This window comes from Ochotona princeps, chromosome 21 (assembly GCF_030435755.1).
Source record: "Ochotona princeps isolate mOchPri1 chromosome 21, mOchPri1.hap1, whole genome shotgun sequence".
NCBI lineage: Eukaryota > Metazoa > Chordata > Mammalia > Lagomorpha > Ochotonidae > Ochotona > Ochotona princeps.
In genome coordinates, this window is record NC_080852.1 from 21,415,807 (window position 1) to 21,432,345 (window position 16,539).

The window sequence follows — 16,539 nt, forward strand, 5'->3', positions numbered from 1 at the left end:
CCTCTCTGTATATCTGACTTTCCAATAAAAATGAATAAATCTTTTAAAAAAGAAAAATAAATAAATAAATCTTTAAAAAATTTATAATAAGGGCCCAGCAAGGTGGCCTAGTGGCTAAAGGCCTCGCCTTGAACGTGCCAGGATCCCATATAGGTGGTGGTTCTAATCCCAGCAGCCCCACTTCTCATCCAGCCTCCTGCTTGTGGCCTGGGAAAGCAGCAGAGGACGGCCCAAAGCCTTGGGACCCTGCACCTGTGTGGGAGACCCAGAACATCTCCTGGCTCTTGGCTTCAGATCAGCTCAGCACTGGCCATTGCAGTCACTTTGCGAGTGAATCATCAGACAGAAGATCTTCCTCTCTGTCTCTCCTCCTCTCTCTGTATAACTGACTTTCCAATAAAAATAAATAAATCTTAAAAAACCAAAATTTATAATAAAATGGAGTATTCTACAGTACAGTATTGGCAGACAAGTAGATAAATAAATTAATGGAACAGGCATACATGTACTCTGCTTTAGTCAGCTGACTTTTGATTCAAAAAAAAAAAGCAATGAAATAAGAGCATCTTTTCCACAAATGGTAGCAAACAACTGGGTAGTCACACATAAAAGTGTGAATTTAGAAACAGACAAAGGTCATGCTAAAAACTAACTCAAAATGAAGCACAGAGACAAATGTAAAGTGCGAGATAATTAAAGTTCCAGAAGAAACACATAGGTGGAAAAATATAGATTGCCTTCATGATAAAGTTTTAATGGCACCTGCAATGGAACAATCCATTAAAGAAAATGAAGCTGCACTTCATTAAAATAGAAAATTTCTGGTCCGGCGCAATAGTGTAGTGGTTAAAGTCCTCGACTTGAACGCCCAGTATCCCATATGGGCAGTGGTTCTAATCCCGGTGGCCCGGCTTCCTATCCAGTTCCCTGCCTGTGGCCTGGAGAAAGCAGTTGAGGACGGCCCAAAGCCTTGGGACCCTGCACCTGTGTGGGTGACCTGGAAGAAACTCCTGGCTCCTGGCTTCGGATCGGCTCAGCTCCAGCCATTGTGGCTGCTTGGGGAGTGAATCATCGGACGGAAGATCTTCCTCTCTGTCTCTCCTCTCTGTATATCTGACTTTCCAATAAAAAAAAGGAAATTTCTGCAGAAAACTATGACATGAGAATGAAAAATGAGGCATAATGTGGGAAATATTTGCAAAATACATACCAGTTAAGTAATCATTACCAGGGGCCAGTGTTATGGTGCATTGTATTAAGCCATTGCCAACAATGGCTAACCTCCCAAACCGAGCTTGTTGGCAATACACCTGGAAAGCACCAGAAAAGGGCCTCAGAACTTGGACTGCCACATCCATGTGGGAGACCAAAATGGAGACTGTTTCTCTCCCTCTCTGCGTTACCAATAAGTAAATCTAAAAAAAAAAAAATTACCCAACATACAGAAAGATTTTATCAGACATTTCATCAAGGAAGACCCACAGGTGGCAAGTTAGCATATGCAAGCAATGCTCCTCTTCATAAAACACTAGGGAAATGCAGGTGAAAACATCAGTCAGATACCACCACACACCTATTACAAGGACCCAAATCCACTGATAACATGAAATGCTGGTAAAGACAGAAAGCAACAGGAATTTTCATTCAGTGCATACAGACTATTCAGGCTCTTTGGGAGCCAGCTTGGTTGGTTATTACAACACTAAACATATTCTTACCATATGACCTAGTGATGCAATCCTTGGTATTTACCCGAAAGAGTTGCAAAATTACTTCGACACATAATGGATGTTTACTTTATCCATAATTATCAAACCTTGGATGTAGTCAAGATGCCCTTCAGTAGGTGAACAAATAAACTGATTTACTGAGACCATGAAATATTACTCAGAGCTAACAAAAAAAATGAATTGTCAAGCTATGAAAAGATATGGAGAAATGTAAATGCATATTAGTAAGTGAAAGAAACCAATCTGAAGAGCCTAAATACTGGATGATTCCAACCACAGCTATATGACATTCTGAAAAAGGCAAAACTATGGAAACAGCAGAAAGATCACTGGTTGCCAGGTGATGGTAAGACAGGGGTCAGAAGATAGAATATGAGATATTTAGGACAGTGAGACCATTCTATATGATACTATAGTGGAAGGTCATGTCCTTGTAACTCTGTCTAATCCCATCAAATGTAAACCATCAAGTTCAACGTTAAGGGGTGTTACGGTCTCTGGGTGATAATAATATATATCAAAGCATATTCAATAATTTTAATAAATGTTACCAGTCTGTTGGCACATACTGATAATGGAGAAGGCTTTGCCTGTGTGGGTAGTAGAGTTTATGTTAAATTGCCATACTTACTAGTTTGGCTGTGAACCTAAAACTGCTTTAAAAATCATCTATTATAAGAAAAACTCAAAACCCTATTGCCTCAATATAAAGTCCAAATGACTTCATGTGCTCATGAGCTCTGTCTTTAAGATTTATTTTTTTTTTATATTTTCTTACTGGAAAGCCAGATATACAGAGAGGAGAGACAAAGAGCAAGATCTTCTATTCGATGATTCACTCCCTAAGTGGGCACAATGGCCAGAGCTGAGCCAATCCGAAGCCCGGAGCCTGGAACCTCTTCAGGGTCTCCCACGCAGGTGCAGGGTCCCAAGGTTTTGGGCCGTCCTCTACTGCTTTTCCATACTACAAGCAGAGAGCTGGATGGGAAGCCGGGGATCCTGGTGCATGCAAGGTAGGACTTTAGCCGCTAGGCTACCATGCCAGGCCTTCATCTTCACCTTTTAAATGTCACCTATAACCACTGCTGTCACAACACACTAATCTCCTCAACAGCAGTCTCCCTTGTTTCAGCTGTGCACAGTTATTCAGCCTACAGATTTTTGTGAAGTGCTTATTATATCATAAGAATTGTTCTAGCATTAGGGAGAAAGCAATAAGCAAAATGAACAAAATGTCTGGCCCCCTGGAGCTGTTTGTACTTGTTGGAAGACTGTCATGACACGCCACACACCGTCATCGGCATGATTCGTCCTTCAGGTCCTGGCTGGGATGTCACATCCTCCTGGGAGCCTCTTTTGGCTGCTGCATCTCTCGCTTTGCTACATTAAACCCTCTAACATATACTCTGTACTTCAACCCATAAACCATTCGTTGTATGGTATGATTGTCCCTGAAACCCCAGTGAAATATGAATTGCTGGAAAGAGGATACGTTAAAACCACCATAGACTAATGACTACTCGCTAGAAAAAGCAATCTTATAAAATGAAGAAAGCATTACTTCTGAACTACTAACAGGGCAACAGAGGCCTAAAATTTACAAAGAAAAAAGAATGCAATGATATAAGACTTAGTGGCAAGAGGAATTAGCTGAGCAGCTATATGATTCTAAAATTGTGGGAAAGTCCTCACCGAAACAACGGTTGTTAAATAGCACTCTCTCAGTTAACTCCCCAGAGTAAATTTTTTCATTGGAAATTATTTCACATGGAAATTTCTTCACTTGTCAATCTTAATCAATCCTATGGAAATAAAACCCTATTGAACTATGGAAATAAAACCCTACTGAGGGCCCGGCGGCATGGCCTAGTGGCTAAGGTCCTCGCCTTGAACGCACCGGGATCCCATATGGGCGCCAGTTCTAATCCCGGCAGCTCCACTTCCCATCCAGCTCCCTGCTTGTGGCCTGGGAAAGCAGGAGAGGACAGCCCAAAGCTTTGGGACCCTGCACCCGCGTGGGAGACCCAGAAGAGGTTCCTGGTTCCCAGCTTCGGATCGGCACAGCACCAGCCATTGTGCTCAGTTGGGGAGTGAATCATTGGATGGAAGATCTTCCTCTCTGTATATCTAACTTTTTAATAAAAATAAATAAAATCTTTAAAAAAAAACCCTATTGAAATATGTGCCAGCAGCTACTTGTATTTCTGACAGTTCATACGTGGGAACACATCGCAATAGGCAGGATAATGGTTCCCTCAAAGATGTGCACACTCGAATCCTTAGATCCCATGAATTTGCTACATTACAAAGGCCAACAAAGGAGGATTAACATTGCAGAAGAGTGAGAAAGTGCTTACCAATTTGCCTCAAACTAAGAGATTATCACAGAAAGTCTAGGTGAGCCCAATGTGAAAGAGAAAGAGAAGAAATTCAACGAAGATGTGACCATAGAGGGCCAAGGACACATGCTTTGCAAGTCAAGAAGGGATCCTAAGTTAAAGAATATGGGTGGTAGCTGGGAGTTGGAAAAAGCAAGGAAGTGTATTTTCTCCTGGGCTCCCCAGAAGAATTACAGCCCTGACAGCACCTCAGTTTTGACATCAGACTTGTGAGCTCCAGAGCCATCAATTTGTATCATTTGTCACTAACTCTCTGGTCATTTATTAAAGCAATAATAAAACTAATACACACACGTGTTCCAAAAAGAACCCGTTCTGTCCAGGACAACACTTTTTTTTTTCTTTTTAGGATATGGGAAGAGGATTGGAGATGGTGTAATGTCTTTCTTCAGGGGAGTGTCTCTGTTCAAGTTCATTTATAGAAGGTCACTTAGAAGATGAGACCAAAAGAGGCAGAAGTTACCTTCAGAAACGGCGGCCATGTGCTGGGGAGAACTGTACCAAGGTACTATTATTGCTATCATTTATAGAGTGGTGTTCTGAAACATCTCCTGTTTGACTTTCCAGGTTTGTTTTCTGGCCCCCGTGGCCCCTGGTTCTTTGCTAGACTCTTCTAACTGTTCAGCCTTTCTTCTTCCTCTTGAACTCTTAACCTCTGTACAGAGTTGCTCTGAAACACTCAGATTCTACTTCTGTCCTTAAAAAAAAATTACAGAATCTCCAGGTGTGGGCTCTTGGTCCTCTTCTGCCTGTGTGCTTACACCTCAAATGCAGCAGAGGAAATGCCAAGCGTATCAATTTTGCGAGTGTGACTCTAACGGTCTGGGTCTTCATTCTGCTGGCACAGTGGCTTTTCCTGCCCCTAGGTATGCCAGTGGTAGAACATGTCTATCGTGTTTCCTCCCTCCCAGCAGTGTATCCCAACTGTGACAGGCTACTTAATTTTCCTCCAAATGTCTTTTTTGTTCTCTCACTTCTCTATCTCTTCTTTGACTCTCCCCCTATCTCTAGAATGTCCTTCTCCCACATGAACCTGAAATGGGACAACAGGGCCTCATAATTTACAACATTATCTCAGGCATGCCAAAGAAAGGAACACCGAGATTGATAGAAGGCTTAGCTACAACCAAGGAGAGATTAGCAGGGCAGCTCTGAATGTTCCATTTGGGGAAAATTCGCTTGGGGGAAGGTCATAGGAACAGAGCTGTCATCACTAACTCCCCTCAAATAAGGTGATGGCATGGAGACTTGTTCTCTAGTCAATTCTCACAAAACACACAGAATTAAAAGGGGAAAATGCCTATTGTCTCTATTAAGTGTGCGCATGTGTCATAGTAAAACCCTTTCCAGTGCTAAACATGACGTCTAGGAATGTAGTCTCCTTGGGGTAGGTACAGGGGTGGCAGGGATGGGACCCAGGAGATAAACTCAGAGAATCTCAATGGCATTGGTAATATTATTTTTAAAATAAAGGGGGAAAAAAAACGAAGGGGAATAAATTTTGTTTTGCTGTTCTTTCTGTGTTTCTGGAATATGTTCTATTAAAAAAATTTCCTACCCATCCTTCTAATGCAAACTGAAGTGCATAAGTTCAGATGTTTGGTTTTTTTTCTGCCTGCATTTTTTTTTTTTACAAAATGCAAAGCAACATAAGCATTATTTATTGCACATATATTATATGGTATATATTTTTGCATTAATCAAGCCAAGTTTATTTAGCTGATTTTAACCTAATATTGGCACAGCAGATGGCAGTGTAGAATTAGCTTCATATATGGTAATAACATATGCATATGTTCACAGATGACAAAATTGTGATTTTTTAAAATATTCATTTATTTTTATTGGAAAGGCGGATATACAGAGAGAAGAAGAGACAGAGAGGAAGATCTCCTGTCCTCTGATTCACTCCCCAAGTGGCCACAATGACCAGGGCTGAGCTGATCTGAATCTAGGAGCCAGGAGCTTCCTCCGGTTCTCCTATGCGGGTGCAGGGTCCCAAGGTCATGGGCTGTCCTCGACTGCTCTCCCAGGCCACAAGCAGGGAGCTGGATGGAAAGTGGAGCCAGGATTAGAACCAGTGCCCACATGGGATTCTGGCATGTGCAAGGCAAGGACTTTAGTTGTTAGGCTACCGTGCTAGCCCCCCTTCTCTTGTTTTGATAGCAAGGTTATATTCAATTTATAAAATGACTGGAAACATTCCTCCTTTGAAAAATTTATCTGTACAAGTTGGAATTACTATTATTATTTTGCTGAAAATGTCTGTCTGAGTAGATATCTTACCTGCAACCTTTTTTTTTTAAAGACTTATGTATTTTTTGTTGGAATAGCAGATTTACAGAGAAAAGACAGAGAAAGATTTTCTATCCACTGGGTTAGTCCCCAAATGGTCACAATGGCTGGAGCTGAGCTGATCCAGAGCCAGGAGTCTGGAGTTTCTTCTGGGTCTCTCTTGCAGGTGCAGGTTTCAAGGATTTGGGCCATCCTCTGCTGCTTTTCCAGGCCACAAGCAGGGAGCTGGAGGGGAAGTGGAGCTGCCAGGACACAAACTGGCACTCTTTTGGGAGGCCACACTTGCAGGCAGAGTATTAGTCAACTGAGCCATCGTATCTCTTATCTATAAGCTTTAAAGTGAAGTGTAGAAGCATACACACATGGGAATTGACATTTGCAAAGCTGAATAATGAATCAGAATTACAATACTGAGTGTTAACCACTCTGTCTTCCTACAGCACTCACATCTCCTAGCTAACAACAGAGAGAAGAGAAAGCAATTACAGATTGTGAGAATCCTTTTAGTCAAATGCTTCCTCATGAGCATTTATGCAGATAGGGAAGACAAAAATGAAAGGCTTTAAACTTCCATTGAAAGAAACAGAATCCTCATTTGCAGAAAACAAAGTGCAGCTGATGGCCACCTTGCTGCAGCACGCCTCGAGCCCCTCTCATTGGCCGTCAGACGGAATGCCGGGCGCTGTCCTTCTCACAACCTTGTGTTGCTATAGATTTTTGCCCCATTCTCAAATCCTCTTCCTTTCACACAGTTCCTTCACAAAATGAGTGCTGATTGAATTCAAATAAATTCATGCAAAAAAATTTTACATAAAAGGGAAAATAAAATTAGCATATGACTGCATGTCTCTGCTTCCTCAGCTGCCACCTCCAGATTCTTTTCTTAGCTAATAAAGAGCAACTTGCTTAGTGGCATCTATACATTTCACTACTCCTAAACTCATTCAGTAACCCTAGAAATAAAACCAAGCTGAAAAATCAAAAGCTTCATAAAAATGGAAACATTTTCTATTGCAAACTTTTTCTTACATAGTTATATCATTCTCCATTTGTTGATTGCAGTATTAATCATTTTTGGTTTATAATGTTGCATTTCATAGATTAAAATCACTGTTGTTATATATTATTCCTGTTTCCCAGTGACAGACAATGGATATCCTTTCTATCTCACAAATGAGAATCATTTCAAAACAGTCGTGGGTTTCCTACTGTCAATAAGATCCATGTCTTCTAATACTCATCTGGTTAAATTTATAACAACACACCATGGTTTTTTTTTAAAGAATATTAAAGTTATTGAGAAGTTAATTAACATTCTTTCATAGCTAGGTCTTTGACAGCTAGGTCTTGCTTAAGAAAAATAATAAATTAGACCCTTGGAAAGCATCTTTATCCAATTTAAAATCTCCTTTCCTCTGGGTTATAGAAGGAAAATGAAAAAAATTCCATTTTTGTCAGTGATGAGGGTTAATTCTACTTTAATATTGTACTATTATTTGAAACATTTGTAGTATTTGGGTCAATTTTTTAAAATTTTTATTTATTTTATTTGAAAGGCAGAGAGACACACAGGGATTAGAACTGGCGCCCATATGGGATCCCGGTGATGGGACCTGGCAGTGCACCAGGATCCTATATGGGCGCCGGTTCTAATCCCGGCAGTCAAGGACGGCCCAAAGCTTTGGGACCCTGCACCAATGTGGGAGACCTGGAAGAGGTTCCTGGCTCCTGGCTTTGGATCGGCGCAACACCGGCCGTTGTGGTCACCTAAAGGAGTGAATCATCTGTCTCTCCTCCTCTCTGTATATCTGACTTTGTAATAAAAATAAATAAATCGTTAAAAAAAAAGTGGCGATGAAGAGTTGGGTGTTATCCTAGCAATTAAGGTTCCACTTGGGATGCCTGCATCCCATACTGGAATGCCCATGTTGAGTACTGACTTCACTCCTGATTCCAGCTTCTGCTAATATACACCCTGGGTGGCAACAAGGGATGGTTCGTGCTGCCCAGGTTTCAGGCCTGCCACCCACATGGGTGCTCTTCCTGCCCATGAGGGTTGCCTGAATGGAGTTCCTGGCCTCACCCTACGCAGCCCTAGCTGAAGCAGGCAGTAAGGGAGTGAACCACCAGTGACCCTTAAGGGAGAGCCTTCATCTAATGCACCCAGTGGTCTGGTAAGAAGATTAGGACAGGAGGACAGATGTTGGGAGTGAACAGAGACAGTCATATGAGGACACAGGGAGATGGCAGTCACTCTGCAAGTCCAGGACTTCCATTTTCCAGAATTGTGGGAAAACAAATTCCTGATGTTTAAGTTCCCCGGTCTGTGGCAAAGTATTACATTGTTTTAAAAACACTGCATTTGAGGAGGAAGAGTGATGAACCGTCAATGAGAAGTGTCCTTGGACTTCTGAAGTTTCTCAAGTCATAAACTGGGGCTTTCAGAAAGGAATCTGTTCATAAACTAAAAACAAAGAGTGGCATTTAACTGCAAGTACTCAAGGAATCACTGCATGAATAGCAACTTCTATTTTAGAAAAACGGCTCCAAATGAACTGCTCATTACCAAACACTTGATTGAACTACATTATACAGAAGCATGGCAAAGATCCAGCAATATTTGCAAGTTAACAATGAGTTACAAACAGCTCCATATTCTTTTCCTGGGCCTTTCTCCAGAAGGAATTATTTAATTTAGAATTCATTTTTATATCCAAACAAATGTTTAATAAAGTGGGGTGTTTTTTATTGAAGCAGCAAATTCACAGGAAAATATATTTTAGGCAGTTTTTTATTTTTAATAATTTATTGAGGTGAAGTTCATATAACATAAAATTAACCAGTTTAAAGTGAACGTTTAGTGGCATTAATTATATTCACGGTGTTGTGCAACTAACGCCTGTGTCTATGTATAAAATATATTTCTGCTACTGCAAAGTAAAACCTCTGAACCATTAGACAGTTTTTCCCTACTACTGTCTCCCCCCAGCCCCTGCATCAATGGGTGTTCTGTCTGTGGATTTATCTGTTCTGGACACTGTTTATAAATGGAATCACACAATGTATGTCCTTTGGCATCTGGCTTTTTTATTTAACATTACATTTTCTGCATTAGTCCACATTGAAGCAGGTTACCAGTACATCATTCCTTTTATGGTTGAATAATATTCCATTTTCTGTGCATACCACGTTACGTGTTTCCATTTATTTGTTCATGAATATGTGTACCAGTTTCATTTCTTAGCTACTATTAAGAATGCTACTGAGAGCATGTTTTTATATGTGCTTATTTGAGTCTCTATCTTAAATTCTTTTGGTATATGCTAGGAGTGGCATTTTGGGGTTATATGGTAATTCTATCCATTTTTTAAAAAAGATTTCTTATTTCTTATTGGAAAGGCGGATTTACAGAGAGAAGGAGACATAGAGAGATCTCCTGGCCACTAGTTCACTCCCCAAGTGGCGGCAATGGCCAGAGTTGCACCAATCCGAAGCCAAGAGCTAAAAGCCTCCTCCTGATCTCCCACTCAGGTGCAGGGTCCCAAGGCTTTGGGCCAGCTTTGACTGCTTTCCCAGGCCACAAGTAGGGAGCTGGATGGGAAGCAGAGCTGGATAGGAACCAGGATTAGAACCAGTGGCCATACGGGATCCCGGTGTGTGCAAGGCGAGGACCTTAGCACTAGGCTACCACGCTGCCCCGGTAATCCGATCCTTAGTTGTGGTTTAAATTTGAGAGGAAGAGAGAGACAGAGTTTCCATTTTCTGGCCGACTCCCCAGATGCACAACAGTTGTGGCTGAGCCGGGCTGAAGCCAGGAGCTGTGAACTCAATCCAGGTCTCACCTGGGTAACATGGGTCCAAGGATGTGAGCCTTCACTCCCTGCTGCCCAGGGCAGGCAATAGCAGAAGCAGGAACTGGGAGCAGGCCCAGGACTTGGATACAGACTCTCTGACATGGGGGTGTGGGTCTCCCAAACAGTATCTTAAGCACTAGCTGAACACCATCCCTAAGTTTAACTTGGTAAAGAACCATAAAACTGTTTTCTGCAGCAGCCGCAATATTTTACATTTTACCAACAATCTGTAACAATTTTAGTTTATCCACATCTTTTACAACCAAAATTGATTCTTTTCTGTTTTTATTATTATCTTAACTGTCTTGGTGTGCAGGGATATGTCATTGTGCTTTTGAGTTGTATTTTTCTAACGAGCAGCTTCTCGTGCTTATTGGCCATTTGTATATTTTCTTTGGAAATATGCTTATTTAAGCCTTTTGCTCATTTTAAAGATTTATTTTATGTATTTTAAAGGCAAAGTTGGCAGAGAGAGGGAAAGACACAGAGATTTTCCATGTGTTGGTTTACTCCCCAAACAGCTTCAATGGCTAGGGCTGGGCCGAGCTGAGGCCAGAGGTCAGGAGCTTCATCCAGGTCTCTCCCATGTGACAGTGGGTCAGACACTTACACCACCTTCTGCTGCTCTGCACGGCACCTTGGCAGGGGACTTGTTAGGAAACAGAACACTTGAAACACAAATCCACTCCCGTATGGTCTGTCTTCTTGCAGGCAGTGCCTTAACCTTCACAAAACACTGGCCCTTGCTCATTTTTTTTAATTATTTATTATTTAACTTCATTAATTACATTGTATTATGTGACACAGTTACATAGATACTTGGGTTCTCCCCCCCTCCCCATACCCTCCCACCATGGTGGATTCCTCCACCTTGTTGCATAACCACAGCTCAAGTTCAGTTGAGATTCCCCCCTTGCTCATTTTTAATGGAGTTTTATTTATTTGTTACTGTAAGAATTCTTCATATATAGAGCGGCGGTACAGTGGCTCAGCAGGCTAATCCTCCGCCTGCAAACACCAGCATCCCAGATGGGCACCAGTTAGTGTCCTGGCTGCTCCATTTTTTGTCTATTTTTGGCTAGGACAAAGAAAAGAGGAAGAGGAGAAGAGGAAGAAGAAGGTGAAAGAAGAGGCGCCAGGACTGGAATCAATGCTCTAATATGGATGACAGTGTCATTTTTTTTTAAGATTTTTTTTTTTATTGGAAAGTCAGATTCACAGAGAGATAGAGAGATAAAGTGAAAGATCTTCTGTCTGCTGGTTCACTCCCCAAGTGGCCACAATCCGAGGCCAAGAGCCAGGAGCTTCTTCTGATTTACCACATGGGTGCAGGGTCCCAAGTCTCTGGGCCGTCCTCGACTGCTTTCCCAGGGCTACAAGCAGTGAGCTGGAAGGGAAATGGAGCAACCAGAACACAGACCAACACTGATATGGGATCCCAGTAGATGCAAAGCGAGGAGTTTAGCAATTAGGCTACCACGCCAGGCCCCTGATGACAGTGTCTTAAGTGATGACTTACCCCAGTGTGCCACAGTTCTGGATCCTGATCAGTTTCTTTGTCTGCTACATGGGTCTCCTGTGTAGAATTGCCTGAGGATCCTCTTTCTTCCGGTGCAATCTCTCTGGAGTGTGCCATGATTTCAACTCATATTTTGACTGAGGTCTGCAGCTCTGACCTTCCTTCTGAATATCAACTGATTATACAAATGCGAAATAGATATTTCTTTCTCTGTATCCTACAGAAACAGCAAACTCAACAGTGTACAAAACTGATCATTTTCTCACATATATTTTCTTTTTGTAGAGTTTTATCTGTCTATCTTTATCTATTTATCTATTCACCTATCTACCCATTTATCTGTCTGTCTGACTGAGACTTTCTGCAAGGTAAAAACAAAGAGAGAGAGAGAGAGAGCGCGCGCGAGCGAGCCAGGGTTCCCATCTGCTGGACTTACTCCCCAGAGGCCCACAATGGCTTGAGTTGGCTAAGACGAAGCTGGGGGTTGGGAATCCAGGTGTTTCATATGGGTTGCAAGGACCCCACCACTTCAGCCATCACTGCTACCTCACAGGGTCTGTATTATCTGGAAACTGAAGTCAGGAAACGGAGTCAGGGATCCAATGCTCTAGGATGCCAGGCCACACATTTTTTTCTTCCTGCAAGTGCAGTGGCCTGGTTGGTGGAAGACCCCTGGAAGTCATTCCTCATCTGTTACATTCTCCTTCAGCAGTCCTCCTTTCTACACATCCCTGAGCAATCCAGAGTCCCTCAAGCCTGTGCGCATGCACATCTCCCCATGGCCACAATGGCCAAAGCTGAGCTGAGTTGATCTGAAGGAAGGACCCAGGAGCCTCCTCCAGGTCTCCCACATAGGTACAGGGTCCCAAGGCTTTGGGCCATCTTCTACTTTTGTTTTTTAGCTTTTGGCCAATCCAGTGTCTTGAAGAAAGTTCCCTAGATTGCAATAAGATAATATTTGATTAATTTGTGGGTTTTGAACTGTATTTGATATATTCAAAACCTAAGTCCCAATAAAGGTAGATCAAGAATTTCTCAGAGGTAGCACTGGATATATATAATGCTTTCATATTCAAAAAAGAGTCGATGCCTACTTAATCAGTGCTCTGATAATTAAACATTATAGCTGATAATGTGTTAAATTTTTACTTACATAAGATTATTTAAGCTTCATTTATATATACTGAGACCTTATTATTTTTGGATCACTTTTTGATATTTCAGTCATTTTACCAATTAAGAAAGTTTTCTTCAGTGGTAAGCTTAAAGTAGTTTTTCTAGTCAGTAATGGCTGGGTTTCATGTCACTTGTCAACTTCAGTTGATTGGTTTGCCTGCAATGCCAGGCTAAAACAGATTCTGAGGCCCTGCCTGAACTTCACTGGAGACAGTGAAGGTTACCACATGTGATAGCTTATTGGTTTCTTTAGGCTGGTAGATGTGAAGGATAGCACGTGTCTTATAATTTTTATTTCTGCATTACACACACAGAGAGCGATGTCCACATTCTTTACCCAAGTGTCTGGGTTTGAATGCTGACTCTGCTGATTCCATGAAAGACAGTGGTGGTGCCTCAAGAGGCTGAATATCTGCTCCCCTACACTGGAGACCTGGATGGAATTCCTCACTGCTGGCTCAAGCACTCTGAGCACTCAGATTTCTTACTCAAATGAGTAAGAAATCAATAAAAATAAGGAATAATTCCAAAGATGAAAAGATGATTATCAAAATACTATGTCTCCCCAGAGATTTTAGTTTTCTTTACTTGGCTGTGGGAAAGCAACCCAAATATATACATTGGCTCCACACTGGGGAGAGAGTTGGGTAGCAGGTGAAGCTATCATAATGGTTTTAATACATGAAAAAATTTCCCACTGAGCTAGGAGTAAAGGCTGATTATTTTTTTAAATCCATTTGGACACAGGAAAATCTTTTCAAAAGATATGACACTCATTGCTTGAATTATATAGACAACCTGAAAAGATTGATTATGGGGAAAGTAAAAGGATGAGGATATGGACACACACACGCACACACACACGCACACACGCACACACACACACGCACACACACTGCTGATTTTAAGGAGAAATGGCATACATGAACATCTGGGAAATGAAAATTACCTAAAAATGTGATATTTAAAATTTTTGAGAAATATTGTATAACATTCACATGCTTGGGAGGCAGTCGTTGGAGTTTGCAGACCAAGGGACCTTAATATAAATCCTAGGAATATGAATTGTATCTTATTACTCTTAAACGGTGTCAGTTATAGAGGGACACTTCAAAAAGTTCATGGAAGATGCATGCAATGAGAAAAAGAACTATGCATGGATGTCATCATTTTCTGCTCCTAAACCAATATCTTTTCATCAAATATTCCATGAACTTTGCAAGTACCTCATATACACCCCAGGTGTATAGTGCATTTCATAACTTCTTCCGTTAGTTTTTTTTCTTTTAATTTTTTTCTCACTTTTTTTGCTTTTTAAAGTGTTTAACGTTGTTTACATAGTTGAGAGGGATGCATGCCCGTGAGGGTCTCCTGTTAGGTTGGGCAGGATCAGGAATGCAGGAAGGTGAATGGGACATATGTTTCAATTTCATTTTTTTCCCTGTGTCCACAGAGAAGGAAGGGCAAGGTGTCACTCCTTGCTGGCAGGTGCTAAAGCTCAACCTGCCCCTAGCCCTGGCTCTTGCACTCACTAGCAGGAGCTACAACCTAGTAGGGAAGCTCCCTAAGTTCCCCTATTAGTCCTGCTCTAAGCCCCAGATCTCATGTTTACTGGTGGGTGCTGTAGTCTAGCCTGAAAGGACCAGCACCCAGTCCTGGCACTCACCAGTAGGTACTGTAGTCTAGCCCAACTGGCCTGCACCCATTCTGGCTCTTGCTGGTGGGTACTATAGCCTAGTCCAGCCTCGCCCACCCTCCCACGCAGCTCTCATGTGAACCAGCAGTGCCAGAGCCTTGCCCAGCCTGTTCTACATCCCTACTGGCTCTCCTGAACACCAGTAGGTGCTGGGGCCTAGTCCAGTCTGGTCCACCTCTAAACCTAACCCACAAGCATGGGTGTCGCAGCCTTTCCCAGCCCAGTCTGCCCCCCAGCTCTGACTCTTCCACTCTCCATTGTGAGCTGCAGCCTAGCAGGGGAGTCCCCCCACAGTTTTCCTACCAGTGGTGTTCCTAGCCCTCGATCTTGCATTTGCTGGCAGGTGCTTCCAGCCTGGCATGGCCTGCCTGCAGTCTCAGTTCTCACTGACAGGTGTTGCAGCCTAGCCCAGCTGTGCATTGTACACAACCTGTCCTGGATCTTGTGCACCCATGGTCTTCCCCTAGAACCAGTCCATACAAATGCTAAGCCAGTGATGCAGCCTTTTCAGGCCTGACCTGCCCCCAGCCCCAGCTGTTGTGCTCCCCAGCAGGAGGTGCAGCTTAGCAGGGGAGTGTCCCAAGTCTCTGTCCCAGTCTTGCTCCCAGGATGTCACGACCCTGCTTGGCATGGTCCACACTTAGTCCCATCCAGCCTAGGGGGTAGGGTGACAATTCTCTCACCCTGGCATTCCCTGCCTTCCTTACCTCTTTTATTTTTATTTTTTTATGAATAGACCAGACTCGACTAGAATATAATGGAATAGAATAGGCAACTATTCTGGCATACTGGTGTGGTTAATACAAATCTGACTTTAACCAGGCCCAGAATGTCTGCCAACTACTGACTGGTTTTCTCCCAGCAGTGTAACACTTGCCTAGGTACAAGGCAACCTAGGCAGTTGTTTATACATGGGATTGAAAAAAATTTTTTGTTAAGATTTATGTTTGCTTATTTTGAGAGTCAGCGTTACACATAGAAAGGGAGAGACAGAGAGTACCCATCTGCTGGTTCACTCCCCCAAATGGTTGCCATGTCCAGCACTGGGCCAGGCTGAAACTAGGAGGCAGGAGATTAATCTGGGTCTCTTGCAAGATTAATCTGGGTCTCTTGCAAGGTCAGGGACCACGTGTGGGTCATCAGAACCGGAGTGGCCGGGACACAGACCCATGCCCATATGGGATGCCAGTATTGCAGGTGGTAGCTTTTCCTGGTATCCCACAATACTAATTCCAAGCAAAATGGGCATCTTAACTGTGTGACTTAACCTCTAAGATAAACATTTGGTCTTAATTCTATTTTTGGTTTAATTCTGGACTCTTTTTAACCATCAGCACATGTTCAAATGTGACTTTTCTAATTGTAAGAAATGACATTTTTAAATCCTGATAAAATATCTAATGAGTATTATGAACTACTACTCCAAAACTTTCTCCCCCATCCTGATTTTTTGTTAATAATGAAAAAATTCCAAGTATATATAAAGTACAGAAAGTAATGTAATAGGCACTTGTGTGCAGATGTTAACATTTTGCCAAATTTATTTCCCATTCTGTTTTTAGAAAGAGGAAAGTAAATGTTACTGCTGTAATTTAAAACTTTGTGTTCTATACCCTCAAGGTGGCGGTTTTCTTGGAGTTAGATATTATTTAAAATTTTTTAGATCACAAAGTAAGAAAGCTCTTATATGATTTAAAAGAAAGCAATTTGAAGCTTACCTTTTCCACATGTTACAGAAAGGTTTAAAACTTGTGAAGGTTTAAAACATGTGAAAGGTTTAAAACTTGCTTGCACATCTTTTTAAAAAGTCCTAGGATGGTTTTTCATTTCCTATTCATTAATTGTTTTCTGAACACTCTTCTCATTCCTG

The 16,539-nt window shown here is 42.0% G+C and overlaps 1 protein-coding gene across 1 annotated transcript in view; it reads left to right on the forward strand.

Annotated features, from left to right (window-relative positions):
• Nucleotides 1-4,522: 4,522 nt before the first annotated feature.
• The window catches only part of ERC2 (ELKS/RAB6-interacting/CAST family member 2), an 899,314-nt gene continuing 887,297 nt past the window's right edge, over nucleotides 4,523-16,539 (forward strand). Inside the window, exon 1 of the mRNA XM_058678726.1 lies at nucleotides 4,523-4,634. The gene's annotated coding sequence lies outside the window, so the exon portion shown is untranslated. The remainder of the gene's footprint in view (nucleotides 4,635-16,539) is intronic.